General features: G+C 37.4%; 8 non-coding genes and 1 pseudogene across 8 annotated transcripts; all 9 read right to left on the bottom strand.

Annotated features, from left to right (window-relative positions):
* Positions 1-629: 629 nt before the first annotated feature.
* LOC117336935 lies at positions 630-822 on the bottom strand. The gene has a single exon (XR_004534716.1). It is a non-coding gene; the product is annotated as a U2 spliceosomal RNA (small nuclear RNA).
* A 10,892-nt stretch (positions 823-11,714) lies between these two features.
* LOC117336934 lies at positions 11,715-11,907 on the bottom strand. The gene has a single exon (XR_004534715.1). It is a non-coding gene; the product is annotated as a U2 spliceosomal RNA (small nuclear RNA).
* A 1,300-nt stretch (positions 11,908-13,207) lies between these two features.
* Positions 13,208-13,400, bottom strand: LOC117336933. The gene has a single exon (XR_004534714.1). It is a non-coding gene; the product is annotated as a U2 spliceosomal RNA (small nuclear RNA).
* Positions 13,401-14,700: 1,300 nt separating this feature from the next.
* On the bottom strand, positions 14,701-14,893 carry LOC117336976. The gene has a single exon (XR_004534737.1). It is a non-coding gene; the product is annotated as a U2 spliceosomal RNA (small nuclear RNA).
* A 1,300-nt stretch (positions 14,894-16,193) lies between these two features.
* LOC117336967 lies at positions 16,194-16,386 on the bottom strand. Its single transcript, XR_004534730.1, has one exon. It is a non-coding gene; the product is annotated as a U2 spliceosomal RNA (small nuclear RNA).
* Positions 16,387-17,687: 1,301 nt separating this feature from the next.
* LOC117336956 lies at positions 17,688-17,880 on the bottom strand. The gene has a single exon (XR_004534729.1). It is a non-coding gene; the product is annotated as a U2 spliceosomal RNA (small nuclear RNA).
* A 1,301-nt stretch (positions 17,881-19,181) lies between these two features.
* On the bottom strand, positions 19,182-19,374 carry LOC117336944. The gene has a single exon (XR_004534724.1). It is a non-coding gene; the product is annotated as a U2 spliceosomal RNA (small nuclear RNA).
* A 1,302-nt stretch (positions 19,375-20,676) lies between these two features.
* Positions 20,677-20,869, bottom strand: LOC117336932. The gene has a single exon (XR_004534713.1). It is a non-coding gene; the product is annotated as a U2 spliceosomal RNA (small nuclear RNA).
* A 1,300-nt stretch (positions 20,870-22,169) lies between these two features.
* On the bottom strand, positions 22,170-22,350 carry LOC117336948 (annotated as a pseudogene).
* Between the last annotated feature and the right edge of the window lie 1,901 nt (positions 22,351-24,251).

The following is a 24,251-nucleotide window of genomic DNA, read 5'->3' as shown; positions in this document are numbered from 1 at the left end:
AAAAAAGTTAATTTTGTCTAGCCTGTTTTTGTCAGGGGGAGTTAGTTTTGTTGTAAATTTAGGTGAATTTTTGGTGCTGAATTCAATACAAGATGGTGGCCCCCCATATAATAAAAAGTTTAAATAGGTAGAATGTTTAAACAATCTATTTACAGTTTTCAGAGATGACATTCTTCAAAATAATGGCTAGTGGACCAGTGTTGAAAACTCCATTTAAGCAGGACAGTGGTAAACGTTAACATTATCGTCTATGGGAAATCATTTGGTTCCATGGCTACTATACAATGTGAATAATTCGCACAACAATAGCGAGATTTGTCACTTCTACAGCCTATCAACATCAGATATAAAAGCACATATCCAATTTAAATAAGACACTATTTTTTCGTATAGTACCGATTGTTTTAGGCACTTAACTCCTATCTTGTTGTCGTTGGTGTTTTAATATCAATTTGATCTACTACGTATTTGTTGCGACATTGTATGAGAGGTAAGGTAACTATTTCAAGTTAAGGTCGTCAGGGGTGATTGGCTAGTGAAATGTTCTTTAATGTGATCATGAAGTAAATACCGTTTGCTACATTTGGTTTGGGATAAACTAATGTTATTTTTTGTATCTCCTCCCGTGGGAGGAGTGGGCCGTTCCCGGAGGTACTGCAATACCGGGCCAACCCGTGGTAAGAGCGGAGCAAGCCCCTGACATCTCACCTGTGTCCAAAAATCAGTTTAATATCGAAGTACCCCAGTGGGGTACGTATCAGATATTAAGCTGATAAGAACAGATACTACACTTTGATCTTAGCCAAAAGGCCGAGAAGCGATACCGCTAGCTACACCAAATCTGGTTTATATTCAATACCGATTTCACGTTTTCACGGTACCTAAGAATATATTCAGTGAGGTTATCGTCCTGTAAAGGTGGAAATCGCCTGTAAGAATTCTTAGTGCTGATGCGGAAGTGTGCATTGAAGAATTATGAACTATTTTGCGAGGACCAGTTGATACCCGCGGCACTGTATTTTCACGCGCGACCTATATTTTCGTAGGGTGGAAAGGACAGGAGACGTAAGGACAACGTTGTACAACGTATCGCGATATGGTGGAAGGGATGTGACTCTAAATAAAAGTTAATATGACGCGAAAGGACATGATTTAGTGTAGAAAAGATTCTATTTCGGGGTCAAATTACACATGTATAGTTACCGTTGGGGTTATCCGGGTCAGTTTTCATAACTTACACTCGTAGCTTAGTTTTCTCACAATCAGATAATTTCATCGCACTCTGATATATCACAGAAAACACTGAGCACAAAATACATGTACAGGGACCACAGAACCAAATCAAAAATAGATTGTGGATTTTCCCCGTTTGGGCAGAAGATTTAATAGGAAGGTGAATGCATCGGGTCCTACTGATTGGATATTCAGATGAGAAAAGTTTCCAAAGTTCAATGAGTGGGCGAGGCAATACACGAAGATGTAAAATATATAGAAAAAAGTTAATTTTTGTCTAGCCTGTTTTTGTCAGGGGGAGTTAGTTTTGTTGTAAATTTAGGTGAATTTTTGGTGCTGAATTCAATACAAGATGATGGCCCCCCCATATAATAAAAAGTTTAAATAGGTAGAATGTTTAAACAATCTATTTACAGTTTTCAGAGATGACATTCTTCAAAATAATGGCTAGTGGACCAGTGTTGAAAACTCCATTTAAGCAGGACAGTGGTAAACGTTAACATTATCGTCTATGGGAAATCATTTGGTTCCATGGTTACTATACAATGTGAATAATTCGCACAACAATAGCGAGATTTGTCACTTCTACAGCCTATCAACATCACAGGCGCTTGCATAGAAAATGTGAATTTCATTTTTTTTATTTGACAGTGGTGTGTGTAATCTGTTAAGCACAAGGCCGGAAACTCCGTCACGAGAAACGGCACCCCAGCTCACTTCAATCGACTAAAAAAACACATTTATTCAAACTGACACGGTGCATACTATATACTACCGTCATCTGGAAACATTCATCTTTAACCTACCGTGTCACTCAATACGAATTGTTACATCCAAAACACAATAATCCGTGAAAACATTGCCGAATTCCTCGCTCTGAACGCCATTTTTCAAACGGCTCCCTCAGCCTGTCCAGATTCTTCATTTACATACGGGGTTGAAAAGTCATGCGATTATATAATCGACAGTCACCAGGTGCACTTTTGGGGGTCATCTCGGCATACTTTATTTTACATGTGCATGTACAGGACGTCGTTTGCGAGATCACGGACTAATAAGATAGCATGTTTTAATGCCAGTGATGAGATCGTCCCTTTCTTTTCTTCAACTGCATCATTTCGGTAGTTGTTGAACTTCGTTTTTGAAAACGAAAGATTGCATGTAATGATGCTCAGTAACTTGTTCAGACAGGGCCGGGGCATTATACGTATACCATGAACTAGCAGTATCAGTTGAACTTTTTCGAAGTTAAAATTTGGATGGGGTAATAGCTGATAGTTGTTTGATATTTTGTTTTTTATTGAACTTGCCATCTATTTAGGGTTATGCCTATCTTCAATTAAAAAAAAGGACCACTACATGACTAGTTAAAAATATATTGACCACACACAATATCGGTAAGAATACGAGGTTATTCTGAGTATTCTGGCGTTAGCCCTTAATACTATAAAATTCTGGCGTTGACACAAAATAACTACTACTACCCCTCAACTAATCTCTTTTCTTTCTCATTTAAATCCAGTTTCTTTATTCTGTAAGCACTTCAGCCAGCTTGATCATTATTAGAGTAACGTTGGACGTTTACACCTGACTCAATTAATCAGATAATTCATTAATTAAATATTATATATGCGATGTAAAGTGGAATTACATAGATAATCGGTATTACGAAGAATACTTTACAATGCGTTAAACTCTTTGACGTTGTCACTGGCGGATTTTTTTTTTTTTTTTTTTTTTTAGGTACAAGAAATTTTAATGCCCCAGAACATTTAAAATTTGGACTGCTGCCAGGGTTGAGGCCCTGGATTCAGTATCCTGACAAATATATCCTCATACAAGAGGGCTCTCATTCATCACCTTACATTCATTTACACATTTCATTCCTTTATTTTCTTTCATTGTATTACACACATTCATATACTGGATTCATTACTTCCTAAATAATTTCACTCACCATATATACATATTTAATTATTACGTCACTCACTTGATTGCATCTCGCACATTGATTTCGCACGCACGCACGCACGCACGCACACACCGTATGATATTTGGAAACTTCAATCATGATCACCAGCTGTGAGTCAGTCTTGTTATGGTCTAGCGTGGAAATCCACACTTACCATTACTGACCCACAACCTGTAATCACACTTGATTGACCCATATCACACATACATAATTACATACATACCACACATGTACATACATACATACATACTTATATACATACACTTCATGATAGTTGGATAGGTCAATCATGATCACCAGCTGTGAGCCAGTCGTGTTATGGTCTAGCGTGGAAATCCACACTTACCATTACTGACTCACAACCTGTAATCGCACTTGATTGACCCATATCACACATACATACACAGTACATGCACACATACATACATCATACAAATGTACCTACACAAGTATACAATAAACATACGTGTTGAGTATATTCACCAAATATATCACAACTTTCAATCTCCTTTACTTTCGACACCGCTCTAATTTTCACACCAATTATAATCACTTGTGAATCCACACTTACCACTATTTGGAGGTATTCACAACATTACACAACGTATTACTTAATACATAATAATATATAAATACACACAGTATATAAATAAATGTATATTTAAATGGCATTATTACGTTAGTCTTTTATTATTATTATTATTATCATTAATGGCATTACTGCTTGTTAGCTACGTTAGACTGATCGGTGAGAGTGTGTATGTGTGTTTTGGTTCTTTTATCGTGTTGTCGGTAGATAGTCTCGCTGGAGTAATTAGTAGTACCCAATATTTGTAAAGTAACTTCCGGTTGTGCTTACCGACATGTGGCTGTGTATTAAATTGGACATGAAGTAAGTTTTGAGTTAATTATCGTCATTGAACCGATACTATGTAATATAAACTTGCTCTAACTTATCAAATCTAGACTTGTATATTTCCTGGAGGTATATAAAGTATGTTAAATATTGTTCGCGAGTAGTCTAAAAATAGGTTTCAGGTTTCTACCATGGGTCTGTAATTCGCTGTGGATTATGTTTTTTAGGATATGAAAAGCAGAATTAGCAGACGTTCGTTTGTGTTGGTATTTTATTATATTTCGTACTTTCCATATTGTCCATTTGACACAGATAATTATTAAGTTTGTTATTCTGTGCATCTCACTTTCTTTTTCGTTCAATTCACCGGTTATCATCTTTTCTTCATTTAGTAATATTCTGATATCGTGAATTTTGTCGATAATATTGCACTTAACGAGTTGGATTAGTTGTTTAGTGAACGTGCAGTGATAAAAAAGGTGGGTTAGTGTTTCTATTTCATTGTTGCATAGGTGACATTTTCCATCCGAACGGTTCATTAATTGTAGTTTATATTCTGTATATATAATCCTGTGCAAGCACTTCCATTGAAATTCTTTCATTTTTAGTGATATTGGTAATTGCTTAAGTTGTTTCCAAACTTGATCCCAAGAAATTTCTTGTTGTAAGTAAATTTCCCATTTCTCTTCTGCTTTTGGTTTAGTATATGGTTGCATGATTTTTTGTATTGCATATTCATTTAGTTTTTTAACTGGTTGGAACACATCTTTTTTATACTTACCAAAGCACAAGTTATCATCTAGTATATGTTCTGTATTACGTGACTGTAATAATGTATCTCGCTTTAGTTTTTCGATGAAAGTTCCTATTATTGCCTTTTTCACTTTTGAGTATTCAGCAATCCAGTTTTGTTTGTTAGTTAGTATAGCTAGTAACGAGTTGGAGTCTATAAATTTTGTGTTGACTTTGTTCCATATATCCTTTATTTTGTTAATACCACTCTGTGCAAAGGATTGTATCATAAGAGGCCTATTATTTACCTGTAGATGTATGTTGCCCCATAAGTTTTGGTCGAGCACATCAGATGTGGTCTGTACTGGCATCTTTGCTTGCATTTTTGCCCAGGCTAGTATGGCAGTTTTGTAGAACTTTGAAAATGTATTCACGTTTATTTCTTTAATGTCTGAGCATTTGCATATGAAGTATTTAGTATTATATTTATTGTCAAGCTGTTGTAGATAGAATCTACCTATCTGGTTCCAACTTTGTGGTTTGGAATGGATAATTCTATATATTGTTTTGATGTATATACTTTCTATAAAAGTTTCTATATTAATCATTCCCATTCCGCCTTTCACAATATCATTACAACATACTCTTCTATCCAGTTGGTTATATTTCCCATCCCAAATATATTCCCATATAATTGTATTTATCTCTTTAGCATATTTTGATGGTATTCCTCTGGATTCAATTTCAAATCTAATTACTGAAAGGATTAACGATTTAATTATCAGTGTTTTCCCAGTTATAGTGAGGTTTCTGGTTTTCCAAACTTGCAAGCTATTTTTTATTTTAACTATTTTTTCGCGCCATATTTTATCATCATCAATTATTCTTCCATGGTAAACTCCTAAAGTTTTGACTGCAGTTTTTGACCATTTGATTTTTTTGAAAGAAGGTATTTTATTTTTCCATGCACCAAGGTATATTGCTTCTGTCTTATCATAGTTAATTTTTGACCCTGAGGCTTTTTCATAAATAGAGAGTATTTCGAAGGCTTTTATTATGGACTGTTCTGTTCTATTGAATAATTGAGTGTCATCAGCAAACATGTTAAGTTTAGTCTCAATTTGATTTATACCTGGCAATTTAATTCCTTTTATATTTTGATTTGCTCTTATAGCACAGGCTAGAGGTTCTGCCTGAATTATATACAGCATCGGGGCTATTGGGCAACCTTGACGCGCAGATCTTGAAATATTGAAATACGATGATGTAAATCCATTTGTTTGTATGCATGTTTTTGAATCTTTTAGAAGCATTTCTATCCAATTGCAGAAAACTTTACCAAAGTTGAATTCTTTCATAGTTTTTAATATCCACCCCCATTCAATTCTATCGAATGCTTTTTGTTGGTCAAGGAAGATAATACTCCCTTCTTGGTTTTCTGATTCACAATAATCAATGATATCTTGAATTTGGCGGTTGGCATCCATAATGTTCCTTCCAGGTACAAATCCTTTCTGGTCAGTATGGATTAATTTATCAAGTTTTGTTTTGAGTCTATTAGCTAATATTTTGGCTATAATTTTGTAGTCTGTATTGAGTAATGTCAGCGGCCTCCAATTTTTTATATCTTCCCTTTCCCCTTTTTTGAATAATAGTTTGATTGTACCCCTAGTTTGAGAGTCAGTAAGTTTGTTATTGTTTAAAATTGTATTTATAAGTTCTATTACTTCATTGTTAATTAGCCACCAATATTTTTTATAAAATTCTGCACTGATTCCATCTTCTCCAGGAGATTTATTGTTTTTTAACATCAATATTGCTTGTATTATTTCTTCAGTGGACACCGGCCTGTCCATATCATTTTTTTCTTCATCTGTTAGTCTATTTTCAATACAATGTGTTAATTGATTGGCACTGTCTTCATCCCACCCCTCAGTGTTAAAAAGTTTAGAGTAAAATTTAGTCTGTTCATTTAGTATATTCTTTATTCCTGTTTTATAATTACCATCCTCCCCTTTTATCTTAAATCACTGTTTATTTTCTGCATTTGACTTTTCAAGACTGTAGAAGTATTTTGTAGATTTTTCATCTTCTTCAAAGATTTGTGTTCTAGATCTGACCCTAGTTGCACTTGTTCGATTATCATACACCTGTTTAATTCTATTTTTTAGGGAATTTATTTTATCGTTGGTTATGGTACTATTGTCATTCTGTTCAGAGAGCTTTTCAAGTTCCTTTTCCATCAATTTGAGTTTATTATCTGTTATTTTAAATTTCCTTCCTATTTCCATTGCTAAACTTTTTATTTTTATTTTGGTTAATTCCCACCAGTCACAGATGCTATATTGGTTTTTTTCCATAATCCATTGTGCCCAGCATGCTTGAAGTGTGTTTTTGAATATGTCATCCTCAATAACTTTATTGTTCATTTTCCATGTACCAGGTCCCATTTCTATTTCTTTTAATCTCAATCTTAATGTTAAACTATTGTGGTCGCTGTATGGGCAGTTTCTTATTTTGATTTCGTTTACCGAAGAGTTCATACTTATTGGTGTAAATACATAATCTATCCTCGATTTAGATCGTCCACGTTCAAACGAGTATTGTTTTGAGTCAAAGTTACGTTTTCGCCATATATCTTCAATTTCATATTTTGTCAAAAACGAGCAAAGTTCTGTATATCCAGTATCATATTTCTTTTGTATCGGGATTCGATCTTTAATACCATCCATTACACAATTGAAATCGCCCATAATGATGTTTCTAGTGTCATGATCATTAACCATATACGTGTTAAGTGATTTAAAGAATAATTTTCTTTCAGTTCCTTTGTTAGGAGAATAAATATTTACCAGGTTATATTTTGTGTTGTCAGATTTAATTATGCATGTTAGTAACCTACCTGTGTTGTCATATTTGTTTACTGAGATATCAATTGGTAGATTATTTTTCCATAGTATAGCTACCCCCCTTGAATCACTGGAGCCATTATTCCAAGTACTGCCACCCTTAGCTATATCTTTCCATTGGTTTTGCCATTTTTTTGTGTCATCTTTCGTGCAGTGTGTTTCTTGTAGACATATTATGTGGTATTTTTGACTGTTTAGCCAATGTAGGAATTTGTCTCTTTTTCTATTGTCTCTCAGACCATTAGCATTTAAACAAGCAATATATAATGTATCGTTTTTGTTCATTGGAAGTTAATAAAATAGTATAATAGGGTTTTACTGAACCTATGAATAGTGTTATTTACTTTAGACAATACATATATACATAGACTAAGAAAAAAATAAACCATAGGAACGATATGTATAATAACTTAATGCAATATTGCGACAATAATTAACAGTCAGTAGAGATAAATACTTATGTACAATGTAGCATCATAGGCAGATACTAATTCTGGTTTTTTGGACGACTACTTGCTTGTCTGTCTTCCGGGGGTGTTTCGCTACTGAGGACTCGTTTTCGGGAAGTCATTGGAGTCGACCATGCATTTACCGTTGTGTGTGGAGCCATGATGAAGTCCTCCATGATTGACCACAGCTTGAGAGCTCCATCGACACTGATATGCATTCCGGATGCATCTGACGAGTCGTACTGGCCACATATCGGTACCCCTTTACGGATGAACGCGTTGGCAGTATCGATATACGACAGTGTTCGCGACTTGTCTAGGACACATAGTTTGGCCATGAAAGAATTTACGGTCACAGCAGTTGTGTTGATCGCTTGGATACTGGGGCTCTTACCCTTTCTTGGTATTACACTACAAAGACCGATTTGTTTTCCCGGAAATGCGTCTTTCACCTTGTCAAGCGCGTGCATGATATTGATCGTGACAGAATCACCGTCGGTTCTATGTTTGGTGATGTCGTTTGTACCTAGGCTTATGATAATTTTGTCCACATCATTTTCGCCGAGTGACATTTTTGCTTTTGTTATGTTCGCTTCTATGTTGTTAAATGTTGCACCGGAGATAGAAGCATTCACTACCTTACTGTCGTTAGGAATGTCTAGTCGTCTGCAGTTCGATGCTCCGATTATCACACTGTTTATGTTTTGTACAGCTGGGGTGGGCGTGTCACCTTCATCATCATGGTCCCTGGGCACAGTAGTACTGTCTGTGGTTGCAGATGCTGTAGATTGCAGTCCCACTTCATTGTCGCGGTCGTCGCAGCTATTCTTACGGTGACCTTCTCTTATCTCGTGTACATATTCGCCGTATGTGTCTCTGGCATTTTCCAAACAATCTCGCTGGAGATGGCCAGGTTTCCTGCATCGGTAGCACACCTTTAGTTTTTCAGGACAGTCTTTGCTGTAATGACCGGGAAGTCCACACTGGAAGCATTTTGTTACGGTGTACTCTCTCTGTGGACATCTGTACGAAGGGTGGTCAGTCTGATTGCACCTGAAGCAGGGGGTCCTGTTGTTGTCGGCGAAAACACGTACAGAGAATCTCCCAAACATTGTTGTGAGAGGGAGAAGGGGTTCACATTTCACAATCTGGACATATCTCGTACCATTTTCAATGTCTGTGTCTCGTATTTTCCCGCGTCTCACTGAGCCGTTCACTACTTCACCAAATTTTGACATGAACGAACTGATAACAGAGTCAGTCATTTCAAATGGAGCGTCTTTTATTGTCACATTTGTCACTGTTCTCTCGACCTCCATAACCTTGACAGTTTGGCTCTGGATAACCAGTCCATTTGTCAGAAGTTTGTTTTTGATCGCACTATCTCTCACTGTTACTACACACATCCTGTCCGTGAGTTGAATGGATTTAATGTCTGTTTTGTTAATTATATTTTCTAGACTTTCTAAGACTTGTTCATGATTAAGTCCCCTAAATTGTTTGTGATGGAAATGGACCGACATCGGTCTTTGAAGAAGTTGGTTATGATCCTTGTTGGACAAGTGAGTTCATATCACGATCGTGGACAATGGGGTTCCAACAAAAAAGGTTGCTAAGTGAATCTAAACATGATCTACTCACCGTAGACTGCACATTAGTTGAGTAAAGTCCTTTCTCTAACCTTAGTTGGGAATAAACAACACACAGAGGATCGAATTGAGTGTAGAACACCGATTCCAGTAGAAATATCGAGAGCCTCTGAAAAACACAACTATCGCCATTCAGGGGACATAACTCACTCACTGGCGGATTTAAAGCCCCCACCCCCACCCCACCCCATCCCCTAAAATTGTCAAAGTAAGGGTATCTCAAAAAGCGAATTCCCTTATCAATCAGCGAAATGATAGTATAAAATCATTAAAAATATCTCTCATATACTGTACTTGTTTTTATAAAACACACTAGGTATGAATCTATCGTGAAATACACTAGAATGCAGGATTTTGCATTTACCTGCTAAAAAATTTAGTTCCCTAATTGAAAATCCTGTGTCCGCCCCTGATTGTTGACACTAAGCGGCCAAATGTTATCAAGTTTATTAAAATCGCAATGAAGTAAGTAAGTAATACTGTTTCGAAGTGTGAATAAAAAGGGGTTTAAAATAAAATGAAACTCCTCAATATTTCGATAATCATACAGTGATAGATCTATAGATAAGTCCAGAGTCTTGTATGTACTCATACAATTTTGATTGAACTCGAAGAATTTCTGGCAAACAGTAAATCTAACATTATGGGTAATGAAAATAAATTGATGATAGATCATCGATCACAAAGTACAAAACGTTTGGCAGGTCTGAAGTATGATTTCGTATTTGACGACAACATGATATTTGTAAAATGTGTAGAAAGAAATGAACAAGTCTGAAGTAAGTAATGTTGGTAGACATGTATACGTTCCGGTAACCTGATGACAGTCTTATTCGTGATTCACTTTTCTTTTTGTTCGTCCAGATTTCAGTAAACTGACAAAAGTAAATCTATAAATAAGCATTGTGTTCTACCTTTGTGACAAAAGTATGCGAATCCATTTCCCATTTATCCTCTTTTTTTTTCTCTTTTTTTTTTTAATTTTCCAGTATAAAATGTCTAGGCCTACTACGCGAATGTGATTGCAGAATAGGCATTCTTGACTTCGTTTGCTTTTCCTGTATACTGTCATTTACGGTGCATGGTACTCTCACGTTCAAAATGATCAATAATTTATGATTATAAATCATCATTCATTGACTAAAGTCTTCAAATAATCGTAAATTAGACAAAACTCTTCAGCGAGCCGAAGCGTTTTCCGGACAAAATGCACGCGGAGATGACCCCCAAAAGTGCACCTGGCGGCAGCAGATTATATAATCACATGACCTTTCAACCCCGTATGTAAATGAAGAATCTGGACAGGCTGAGGGAGCCGTTTGAAAAATAGCGTTCAGAGCGAGGAATTCGGCAATGTTTTCACGGATTATTGTGTTTTGGATGTAACAATTCGTATTGAGTGACACGGTAGGTTAAAGATGAATGTTTCCTGATGACGGTAGTATATAGTATGCACCGTGTCAGTTTGAATAAATGTGTTTTTAGTCGATTGAAGTGAGATGGGGTGCCGTTACGCTCGTGACGGAGTTTCCGGCCTTGTGCTTAACAGATAACACATACCACTGTCAAATAAAAAAAATAAAAAATGAAAATAACATTTTCTATGCAAGCGCCTGTGATCAACATCAGATATAAAAGCACATATCCAATTTAAATAAGACACTATTTTTTCGTATAGTACCGATTGTTTTAGGCACTTAACTCCTATCTTGTTGTCGTTGGTGTTTTAATATCAATTTGATCTACTACGTATTTGTTGCGACATTGAATGAGAGGTAAGGTAACTATTTCAAGTTAAGGTCGTCAGGGGTGATTGGCTAGTGAAATGTTCTTTAATGTGATCATGAAGTAAATACCGTTTGCTACATTTGGTTTGGGATAAACTAATGTTATTTTTTGTATCTCCTCCCGTGGGAGGAGTGGGCCGTTCCCGGAGGTACTGCAATACCGGGCCAACCCGTGGTAAGAGCGGAGCAAGCCCCTGACATCTCACCTGTGTCCAAAAATCAGTTTAATATCGAAGTACCCCAGTGGGGTACGTATCAGATATTAAGCTGATAAGAACAGATACTACACTTTGATCTTAGCCAAAAGGCCGAGAAGCGATACCGCTAGCTACACCAAATCTGGCTTATATTCAATACCGATTTCACGTTTTCACGGTACCTAAGAATATATTCAGTGAGGTTATCGTCCTGTAAAGGTGGAAATCGCCTGTAAGAATTCTTAGTGCTGATGCGGAAGTGTGCATTGAAGAATTATGAACTATTTTGCGAGGACCAGTTGATACCCGCGGCACTGTATTTTCACGCGCGACGTATATTTTCGTAGGGTGGAAAGGACAGGAGACGTAAGGACAACGTTGTACAACGTATCGCGATATGGTGGAAGGGATGTAACTCTAAATAAAAGTTAATATGACGCGAAAGGACATGATTTAGTGTAGAAAAGATTCTATTTCGGGGTCAAATTACACATGTATAGTTACCGTTGGGGTTATCCGGGTCAGTTTTCATAACTTACACTCGTAGCTTAGTTTTCTCACAATCAAATAATTGTATCGCACTCTGATATATCACAGAAAACACTGAGCACAAAATACATGTACAGGGACCACAGAACCAAATCAAAAATAGATTGTGGATTTTCCCCGTTTGGGCAGAAGATTTAATAGGAAGGTGAATGCATCGGGTCCTACTGATTGGATATTCAGACGAGAAAAGTTTCCAAAGTTCTATGAGTGGGCGAGGCAATACACGAAGATGTAAAATGTATAGAAAAAAGTTAATTTTTGTCTAGCCTGTTTTTGTCAGGGGGAGTTAGTTTTGTTGTAAATTTAGGTGAATTTTTGGTGCTGAATTCAATACAAGATGGTGGCCCCCCATATAATAAAAAGTTTAAATAGGTAGAATGTTTAAACAATCTATTTACAGTTTTCAGAGATGACATTCTTCAAAATAATGGCTAGTGGACCAGTGTTGAAAAGTCCATTTAAGCAGGACAGTGGTAAACGTTAACATTATCGTCTATGGGAAATCATTTGGTTCCATGGTTACTATACAATGTGAATAATTCGCACAACAATAGCGAGATTTGTCACTTCTACAGCCTATCAACATCAGATATAAAAGCACATATCCAATTTAAATAAGACACTATTTTTTCGTATAGTACCGATTGTTTTAGGCACTTAACTCCTATCTTGTTGTCGTTGGTGTTTTAATATCAATTAGATCTACTACGTATTTGTTGCGACATTGAATGAGAGGTAAGGTAACTATTTCAAGTTAAGGTCGTCAGGGGTGATTGGCTAGTGAAATGTTCTTTAATGTGATCATGAAGTAAATACCGTTTGCTACATTTGGTTTGGGATAAACTAATGTTATTTTTTGTATCTCCTCCCGTGGGAGGAGTGGGCCGTTCCCGGAGGTACTGCAATACCGGGCCAACCCGTGGTAAGAGCGGAGCAAGCCCCTGACATCTCACCTGTGTCCAAAAATCAGTTTAATATCGAAGTACCCCAGTGGGGTACGTATCAGATATTAAGCTGATAAGAACAGATACTACACTTTGATCTTAGCCAAAAGGCCGAGAAGCGATACCGCTAGCTACACCAAATCTGGCTTATATTCAATACCGATTTCACGTTTTCACGGTACCTAAGAATATATTCAGTGAGGTTATCGTCCTGTAAAGGTGGAAATCGCCTGTAAGAATTCTTAGTGCTGATGCGGAAGTGTGCATTGAAGAATTATGAACTATTTTGCGAGGACCAGTTGATACCCGCGGCACTGTATTTTCACGCGCGACGTATATTTTCGTAGGGTGGAAAGGACAGGAGACGTAAGGACAACGTTGTACAACGTATCGCGATATGGTGGAAGGGATGTAACTCTAAATAAAAGTTAATATGACGCGAAAGGACATGATTTAGTGCAGAAATGATTCTATTTCGGGGTCAAATTACACATGTATAGTTACCGTCGGGGTTATCCGGGTCAGTTTTCATAACTTACACTCGTAGCTTAGTTTTCTCACAATCAGATAATTTCATCGCACTCTGATATATCACAGAAAACACTGAGCACAAAATACATGTACAGGGACCACAGAACCAAATCAAAAATAGATTGTGGATTTTCCCCGTTTGGGCAGAAGATTTAATAGGAAGGTGAATGCATCGGGTCCTACTGATTGGATATTCAGACGAGAAAAGTTTCCAAAGTTCTATGAGTGGGCGAGGCAATACACGAAGATGTAAAATGTATAGAAAAAAGTTAATTTTTGTCTAGCCTGTTTTTGTCAGGGGGAGTTAGTTTTGTTGTAAATTTAGGTGAATGTTTGGTGCTGAATTCAATACAAGATGGTGGCCCCCCATATAATAAAAAGTTTAAATAGGTAGAATGTTTAAACAATCTATTTACAGTTTTCAGAGATGACATTCTTCAAAATAATGGCTAGTGGACCAGTGTTGAAAAGTCCATTTAAGCAGGACAGTGGTAAACGTTAACATTATCGTCTATGGGAAATCATTTGGTTCCATGGTTACTATACAATGTGAATAATTCGCACAACAATAGCGAGATTTGTCACTTCTACAGCCTATCAACATCAGATATAAAAGCACATATCCAATTTAAATAAGACACTATTTTTTCGTATAGTACCGATTGTTTTAGGCACTTAACTCCTATCTTGTTGTCGTTGGTGTTTTAATATCAATTTGATCTACTACGTATTTGTTGCGACATTGAATGAGAGGTAAGGTAACTATTTCAAGTTAAGGTCGTCAGGGGTGATTGGCTAGTGAAATGTTCTTTAATGTGATCATGAAGTAAATACCGTTTGCTACATTTGGTTTGGGATAAACTAATGTTATTTTTTGTATCTCCTCCCGTGGGAGGAGTGGGCCGTTCCCGGAGGTACTGCAATACCGGGCCAACCCGTGGTAAGAGCGGAGCAAGCCCCTGACATCTCACCTGTGTCCAAAAATCAGTTTAATATCGAAGTACCCCAGTGGGGTACGTATCAGATATTAAGCTGATAAGAACAGATACTACACTTTGATCTTAGCCAAAAGGCCGAGAAGCGATACCGCTAGCTACACCAAATCTGGCTTATATTCAATACCGATTTCACGTTTTCACGGTACCTAAGAATATATTCAGTGAGGTTATCGTCCTGTAAAGGTGGAAATCGCCTGTAAGAATTCTTAGTGCTGATGCGGAAGTGTGCATTGAAGAATTATGAACTATTTTGCGAGGACCAGTTGATACCCGCGGCACTGTATTTTCACGCGCGACGTATATTTTCGTAGGGTGGAAAGGACAGGAGACGTAAGGACAACGTTGTACAACGTATCGCGATATGGTGGAAGGGATGTAACTCTAAATAAAAGTTAATATGACGCGAAAGGACATGATTTAGTGCAGAAATGATTCTATTTCGGGGTCAAATTACACATGTATAGTTACCGTTGGGGTTATCCGGGTCAGTTTTCATAACTTACACTCGTAGCTTAGTTTTCTCACAATCAGATAATTTCATCGCACTCTGATATATCACAGAAAACACTGAGCACAAAATACATGTACAGGGACCACAGAACCAAATCAAAAATAGATTGTGGATTTTCCCCGTTTGGGCAGAAGATTTAATAGGAAGGTGAATGCATCGGGTCCTACTGATTGGATATTCAGATGAGAAAAGTTTCCAAAGTTCTATGAGTGGGCGAGGCAATACACGAAAATGTAAAATATATAGAAAAAAGTTAATTTTTGTCTAGCCTGTTTTTGTCAGGGGGAGTTAGTTTTGTTGTAAATTTAGGTGAATGTTTGGTGCTGAATTCAATACAAGATGGTGGCCCCCCATATAATAAAAAGTTTAAATAGGTAGAATGTTTAAACAATCTATTTACAGTTTTCAGAGATGACATTCTTCAAAATAATGGCTAGTGGACCAGTGTTGAAAAGTCCATTTAAGCAGGACAGTGGTAAACGTTAACATTATCGTCTATGGGAAATCATTTGGTTCCATGGTTACTATACAATGTGAATAATTCGCACAACAATAGCGAGATTTGTCACTTCTACAGCCTATCAACATCAGATATAAAAGCACATATCCAATTTAAATAAGACACTATTTTTTCGTATAGTACCGATTGTTTTAGGCACTTAACTCCTATCTTGTTGTCGTTGGTGTTTTAATATCAATTTGATCTACTACGTATTTGTTGCGACATTGAATGAGAGGTAAGGTAACTATTTCAAGTTAAGGTCGTCAGGGGTGATTGGCTAGTGAAATGTTCTTTAATGTGATCATGAAGTAAATACCGTTTGCTACATTTGGTTTGGGATAAACTAATGTTATTTTTTGTATCTCCTCCCGTGGGAGGAGTGGGCCGTTCCCGGAGGTACTGCAATACCGGGCCAACCCGTGGTAAGAGCGGAGCAAGCCCCTGACATCTCACCTGTGTCCAAAAATCAGTTTAATATCGAAGTACCCCAGTGGGGTACGTATCAGATATTAAGCTGATAAGAACAGATACTACACTTTGATCTTAGCCAAAAGGCCGAGAAGCGATACCGCTAGCTACACCAAATCTGGCTTATATTCAATACCGATTTCACGTTTTCACGGTACCTAAGAATATATTCAGTGAGGTTATCGTCCTGTAAAGGTGGAAATCGCCTGTAAGAATTCTTAGTGCTGATGCGGAAGTGTGCATTGAAGAATTATGAACTATTTTGCGAGGACCAGTTGATACCCGCGGCACTGTATTTTCACGCGCGACGTATATTTTCGTAGGGTGGAAAGGACAGGAGACGTAAGGACAACGTTGTACAACGTATCGCGATATGGTGGAAGGGATGTAACTCTAAATAAAAGTTAATATGACGCGAAAGGACATGATTTAGTGTAGAAAAGATTCTATTTCGGGGTCAAATTACACATGTATAGTTACCGTTGGGGTTATCCGGGTCAGTTTTCATAACTTACACTCGTAGCTTAGTTTTCTCACAATCAGATAATTTCATCGCACTCTGATATATCACAGAAAACACTGAGCACAAAATACATGTACAGGGACCACAGAACCAAATCAAAAATAGATTGTGGATTTTCCCCGTTTGGGCAGAAGATTTAATAGGAAGGTGAATGCATCGGGTCCTACTGATTGGATATTCAGATGAGAAAAGTTTCCAAAGTTCTATGAGTGGGCGAGGCAATACACGAAAATGTAAAATATATAGAAAAAAGTTAATTTTTTGTCTAGCCTGTTTTTGTCAGGGGGAGTTAGTTTTGTTGTAAATTTAGGTGAATGTTTGGTGCTGAATTCAATACAAGATGGTGGCCCCCCATATAATAAAAAGTTTAAATAGGTAGAATGTTTAAACAATCTATTTACAGTTTTCAGAGATGACATTCTTCAAAATAATGGCTAGTGGACCAGTGTTGAAAAGTCCATTTAAGCAGGACAGTGGTAAACGTTAACATTATCGTCTATGGGAAATCATTTGGTTCCATGGTTACTATACAATGTGAATAATTCGCACAACAATAGCGAGATTTGTCACTTCTACAGCCTATCAACATCAGATATAAAAGCACATATCCAATTTAAATAAGACACTATTTTTTCGTATAGTACCGATTGTTTTAGGCACTTAACTCCTATCTTGTTGTCGTTGGTGTTTTAATATCAATTTGATCTACTACGTATTTGTTGCGACATTGAATGAGAGGTAAGGTAACTATTTCAAGTTAAGGTCGTCAGGGGTGATTGGCTAGTGAAATGTTCTTTAATGTGATCATGAAGTAAATACCGTTTGCTACATTTGGTTTGGGATAAACTAATGTTATTTTTTGTATCTCCTCCCGTGGGAGGAGTGGGCCGTTCCCGGAGGTACTGCAATACCGGGCCAACCCGTGGTAAGAGCGGAGCAAGCCCCTGACATCTCACCTGTGTCCAAAAATCAGTTTAATATCGAAGTACCCCAGTGGGGTACGTATCAGATATTAAGCTGATAAGAACAGATACTACACTTTGATCTTAGCCAAAAGGCCGAGAAGCGATACCGCTAGCTACACCAAATCTGGCTTATATTCAATACCGATTTCACGTTTTCACGGTACCTAAGAATATATTCAGTGAGGTTATCGTCCTGTAAAGGTGGAAATCGCCTGTAAGAATTCTTAGTGCTGATGCGGAAGTGTGCATTGAAGAATTATGAACTATTTTGCGAGGACCAGTTGATACCCGCGGCACTGTATTTTCACGCGCGACCTATATTTTCGTAGGGTGGAAAGGACAGGAGACGTAAGGACAACGTTGTACAACGTATCGCGATATGGTGGAAGGGATGTAACTCTAAATAAAAGTTAATATGACGCGAAAGGACATGATTTAGTGTAGAAAAGATTCTATTTCGGGGTCAAATTACACATGTATAGTTACCGTTGGGGTTATCCGGGTCAGTTTTCATAACTTACACTCGTAGCTTAGTTTTCTCACAATCAGATAATTTCATCGCACTCTGATATATCACAGAAAACACTGAGCACAAAATACATGTACAGGGACCACAGAACCAAATCAAAAATAGATTGTGGATTTTCCCCGTTTGGGCAGAAGATTTAATAGGAAGGTGAATGCATCGGGTCCTACTGATTGGATATTCAGATGAGAAAAGTTTCCAAAGTTCTATGAGTGGGCGAGGCAATACACGAAAATGTAAAATATATAGAAAAAAGTTAATTTTTGTCTAGCCTGTTTTTGTCAGGGGGAGTTAGTTTTGTTGTAAATTTAGGTGAATGTTTGGTGCTGAATTCAATACAAGATGGTGGCCCCCCCATATAATAAAAAGTTTAAATAGGTAGAATGTTTAAACAATCTATTTACAGTTTTCAGAGATGACATTCTTCAAAATAATGGCTAGTGGACCAGTGTTGAAAAGTCCATTTAAGCAGGACAGTGGTAAACGTTAACATTATCGTCTATGGGAAATCATTTGGTTCCATGGTTACTATACAATGTGAATAATTCGCACAACAATAGCGAGATTTGTCACTTCTACAGCCTATCAACATCAGATATAAAAGCACATATCCAATTTAAATAAGACACTATTTTTTCGTATAGTACCGATTGTTTTAGGCACTTAACTCCTATCTTGTTGTCGTTGGTGTTTTAATATCAATTTGATCTACTACGTATTTGTTGCGACATTGAATGAGAGGTAAGGTAACTATTTCAAGTTAAGGTCGTCAGGGGTGATTGGCTAGTGAAATGTTCTTTAATGTGATCATGAAGTAAATACCGTTTGCTACATTTGGTTTGGGATAAACTAATGTTATTTTTTGTATCTCCTCCCGTGGGAGGAGTGGGCCGTTCCCGGAGGTACTGCAATACCGGGCCAACCCGTGGTAAGAGCGGAGCAAGCCCCTGACATCTCACCTGTGTCCAAAAATCAGTTTAATATCGAAGTACCCCAGTGGGGTACGTATCAGATATTAAGCTGATAAGAACAGATACTACACTTTGATCTTAGCCAAAAGGCCGAGAAGCGATACCGCTAGCTACACCAAATCTGGCTTATATTCAATACCGATTTCACGTTTTCACGGTACCTAAGAATATATTCAGTGAGGTTATCGTCCTGTAAAGGTGGAAATCGCCTGTAAGAATTCTTAGTGCTGATGCGGAAGTGTGCATTGAAGAATTATGAACTATTTTGCGAGGACCAGTTGATACCCGCGGCACTGTATTTTCACGCGCGACCTATATTTTCGTAGGGTGGAAAGGACAGGAGACGTAAGGACAACGTTGTACAACGTATCGCGATATGGTGGAAGGGATGTAACTCTAAATAAAAGTTAATATGACGCGAAAGGACATGATTTAGTGTAGAAAAGATTCTATTTCGGGGTCAAATTACACATGTATAGTTACCGTTGGGGTTATCCGGGTCAGTTTTCATAACTTACACTCGTAGCTTAGTTTTCTCACAATCAAATAATTGTATCGCACTCTGATATATCACAGAAAACACTGAGCACAAAATACATGTACAGGGACCACAGAACCAAATCAAAAATAGATTGTGGATTTTCCCCGTTTGGGCAGAAGATTTAATAGGAAGGTGAATGCATCGGGTCCTACTGATTGGATATTCAGATGAGAAAAGTTTCCAAAGTTCTATGAGTGGGCGAGGCAATACACGAAAATGTAAAATATATAGAAAAAAGTTAATTTTTTGTCTAGCCTGTTTTTGTCAGGGGGAGTTAGTTTTGTTGTAAATTTAGGTGAATGTTTGGTGCTGAATTCAATACAAGATGGTGGCCCCCCCATATAATAAAAAGTTTAAATAGGTAGAATGTTTAAACAATCTATTTACAGTTTTCAGAGATGACATTCTTCAAAATAATGGCTAGTGGACCAGTGTTGAAAAGTCCATTTAAGCAGGACAGTGGTAAACGTTAACATTATCGTCTATGGGAAATCATTTGGTTCCATGGTTACTATACAATGTGAATAATTCGCACAACAATAGCGAGATTTGTCACTTCTACAGCCTATCAACATCAGATATAAAAGCACATATCCAATTTAAATAAGACACTATTTTTTCGTATAGTACCGATTGTTTTAGGCACTTAACTCCTATCTTGTTGTCGTTGGTGTTTTAATATCAATTTGATCTACTACGTATTTGTTGCGACATTGTATGAGAGGTAAGGTAACTATTTCAAGTTAAGGTCGTCAGGGGTGATTGGCTAGTGAAATGTTCTTTAATGTGATCATGAAGTAAATACCGTTTGCTACATTTGGTTTGGGATAAACTAATGTTATTTTTTGTATCTCCTCCCGTGGGAGGAGTGGGCCGTTCCCGGAGGTACTGCAATACCGGGCCAACCCGTGGTAAGAGCGGAGCAAGCCCCTGACATCTCACCTGTGTCCAAAAATCAGTTTAATATCGAAGTACCCCAGTGGGGTACGTATCAGATATTAAGCTGATAAGAACAGATACTACACTTTGATCTTAGCCAAAAGGCCGAGAAGCGATACCGCTAGCTACACCAAATCTGGCTTATATTCAATACCGATTTCACGTTTTCACGGTACCTAAGAATATATTCAGTGAGGTTATCGTCCTGTAAAGGTGGAAATCGCCTGTAAGAATTCTTAGTGCTGATGCGGAAGTGTGCATTGAAGAATTATGAACTATTTTGCGAGGACCAGTTGATACCCGCGGCACTGTATTTTCACGCGCGACGTATATTTTCGTAGGGTGGAAAGGACAGGAGACGTAAGGACAACGTTGTACAACGTATCGCGATATGGTGGAAGGGATGTAACTCTAAATAAAAGTTAATATGACGCGAAAGGACATGATTTAGTGCAGAAATGATTCTATTTCGGGGTCAAATTACACATGTATAGTTACCGTCGGGGTTATCCGGGTCAGTTTTCATAACTTACACTCGTAGCTTAGTTTTCTCACAATCAGATAATTTCATCGCACTCTGATATATCACAGAAAGCACTGAGCACAAAATACATGTACAGGGACCACAGAACCAAATCAAAAATAGATTGTGGATTTTCCCCGTTTGGGCAGAAGATTTAATAGGAAGGTGAATGCATCGGGTCCTACTGATTGGATATTCAGACGAGAAAAGTTTCCAAAGTTCTATGAGTGGGCGAGGCAATACACGAAGATGTAAAATGTATAGAAAAAAGTTAATTTTTGTCTAGCCTGTTTTTGTCAGGGGGAGTTAGTTTTGTTGTAAATTTAGGTGAATGTTTGGTGCTGAATTCAATACAAGATGGTGGCCCCCCATATAATAAAAAGTTTAAATAGGTAGAATGTTTAAACAATCTATTTACAGTTTTCAGAGATGACATTCTTCAAAATAATGGCTAGTGGACCAGTGTTGAAAACTCCATTTAAGCAGGACAGTGGTAAACGTTAACATTATCGTCTATGGGAAATCATTTGGTTCCATGGTTACTATACAATGTGAATAATTCGCACAACAATAGCGAGATTTGTCACTTCTACAGCCTATCAACATCAGATATAAAAGCACATATCCAATTTAAATAAGACACTATTTTTTCGTATAGTACCGATTGTTTTAGGCACTTAACTCCTATCTTGTTGTCGTTGGTGTTTTAATATCAATTTGATCTACTACGTATTTGTTGCGACATTGTATGAGAGGTAAGGTAACTATTTCAAGTTAAGGTCGTCAGGGGTGATTGGCTAGTGAAATGTTCTTTAATGTGATCATGAAGTAAATACCGTTTGCTACATTTGGTTTGGGATAAACTAATGTTATTTTTTGTATCTCCTCCCGTGGGAGGAGTGGGCCGTTCCCGGAGGTACTGCAATACCGGGCCAACCCGTGGTAAGAGCGGAGCAAGCCCCTGACATCTCACCTGTGTCCAAAAATCAGTTTAATATCGAAGTACCCCAGTGGGGTACGTATCAGATATTAAGCTGATAAGAACAGATACTTTTTTTTATATATAAAATGGTTTTATTTACAGATTACAAATAAAAACGTCATGAGACACGACTCTATGACGCCAGTGTACTATGGACAACCGGTAACCCCGGTTAGGTGCAATTATCCCTACACTGAATATGGACAAATTATTGACTTTGGTTAACTGTAATACGGGAAAAGACATACTTTTTATATGCTAAAATATCCATGACTCTGTAGTGATATCAGAATACAAACAGAAATCAACAAAACATATTAGATCATGTGAAAGATCGTTGCAAAATCATGAAAAACTCAGATATAAAACTTACTTCAAAAACTTAATATACATAAAGATTAAAAATCACAAGGGGAGATTGATAATTAGTTCATCATCTCGTACAGAACAAAAAATATCTGTAGTATACCAGTACTCAGAGAAGATGTTTATAGTGAAGCGAGCGAAATCGGACCTGATACGGAGGGGCCGTGGTGGCCGAGTGGTTAAGGTGTCCCGACACTTTAACACTAGCCCTCCACCTCTGGGTTGCGAGTTCGAAACCTACGTGGGGCAGTTGCCAGGTACTGACCGTAGGCCGGTGGTTTTTCTCCGGGTACTCCGGCTTTCCTCCACCTCCAAAACCTGGCACGTCCTTAAATGACCCTGGCTGTTAATAGGACGTTAAAAAAAAAAAAACAAACAAACAAAACCTGATACGGAGAATTATACTGCTCAGAAAGTGGCAGACAAGAGAATCAGAAGTGGGAGACTTTCTGTCGTATTTTTTAACGCAACGGATATGCCAAATAGAAGATAAGGATTCTGCCACTAGAAATAAAACGAGAGTCTTTACTTTTAGAGTGAGACTGACTGGGGAGTGAAAACGCCAAAGTGCCGAATCAGTGAGAATTTTGTTCTCTTAGATCTGGTGAATCCATGAATTAACTAATGATACTAAAGGCTGAATAAAAGGACACTCAAAAAACAAATGTGAAATTGTTCCAAAACCAATACAAAATGTAAATACTTAGAAGACTCAACACCAAACCTATGCATTCTGAAATTTACAGGTAGAATTTCATGTACGATTTTAAACACGACATCCCTTGAGTGGGTATCTAAAAATATAATGGAAATATTGAGAAAAACAGGAGCAAAGTCTATAGTAGGAAAAATCCTGACAATTCGTGGTGTGGTGATGACACCAGATAACAAAGTACCATACAACTCCTTAGTTGTCTCTGACTGAAAGTTGGACTTTGGAAAGTCCTCTATATATTTCTGAAAAATTCTATAAATACGAGTATAAAACGTAGGACACCACTTGCTATGAGGAGAATTATTATCAACGGATGAAAAATATTCACGCAAATCTAATGAAAGCCAGTACATGGTAAAAAAAAACCTCCATTTGGCCTGTGTCGCTTTAAAAATAAAATTCTGAAAATGTTTCAAGTAAATAGCTTGAAGTTTAACTTTTATATTAACTATAGCAAGTCCACCACTAGTAGGAGAAGCATAGGCTACGGAGCGCGCAAGTGGCTCTGACTTAGAATTCCATAAAAATCTAAACAATATTCTCTGAAAGAGTTCTAAATAATGCCTTGGCATTATGACAACAGTACCAATATACCAGATTTTGCTGCAAGCAAGGACCTTTATAACAATAGATTTTTGTGTAAATGATAAATTTCGAAGTTTCCATAAATTTAAGGTCCTTGGTATTTTTTAAAAAACTGGCTGCCAAATATCGTCAGGGGTGATGTTATTACCAACTAGAACCCCACAAATTGTATGTTTTTCCACCCAACTAATGCCAAAAGGATGATCTGAACGCGATTTCCATTTCCCAAGCCAAATTCCCTTACTTTTCTGCCTATTCAATTTAGACCCTGACGCTCTGCCATACTAATCGCACCATGAAAACAATTTTGAAATAGATGAGCCTGTGC

The sequence above is a fragment of the Pecten maximus genome, chromosome 10 (assembly GCF_902652985.1).
Source record: "Pecten maximus chromosome 10, xPecMax1.1, whole genome shotgun sequence".
Taxonomy (NCBI): domain Eukaryota; kingdom Metazoa; phylum Mollusca; class Bivalvia; order Pectinida; family Pectinidae; genus Pecten; species Pecten maximus.
Note: the sequence above shows the minus strand (reverse complement) of the source record. Positions and strands in the feature narration are given on the sequence as shown.